Source organism: Ipomoea triloba, chromosome 16 (genome assembly GCF_003576645.1).
Source record: "Ipomoea triloba cultivar NCNSP0323 chromosome 16, ASM357664v1".
NCBI classification, from domain to species: domain Eukaryota; kingdom Viridiplantae; phylum Streptophyta; class Magnoliopsida; order Solanales; family Convolvulaceae; genus Ipomoea; species Ipomoea triloba.
The window spans coordinates 7,643,599-7,643,955 of NC_044931.1; positions in this window are offsets into that span (position 1 = coordinate 7,643,599).

Sequence of the window (357 nt, forward strand, 5' to 3'; positions counted from 1 at the left end):
TAGGTTGAGATAACCTAAGTCTCATTTCAATCCTCGGATCCTTATGAGTCCGCCAGTCTGCCTGCCTTTGAGTGAGTTAGGGTGAGATAACCTATGTCTCATTTCGATCTTCGGATCCTCATGAGTCTGGCAGTCTGTCTGCCTTTGAGTGAGTTAGGTTGGAATAACCTAAGTCTCATTTCAATCCTCGGATCCTTATGAGTCCGCCAGTCTGCCTGCCTTTGAGTGAGTTAGGGTGAGATAACCTATGTCTCATTTCTATCCTAGGATCCTTATGAGTCCGGCAGTCTGTCTGCCTTTGAGTGAGTTAGGTTGACATAACCTAAGTCTCATTTCATTCTTCGGATCCTTATGAGT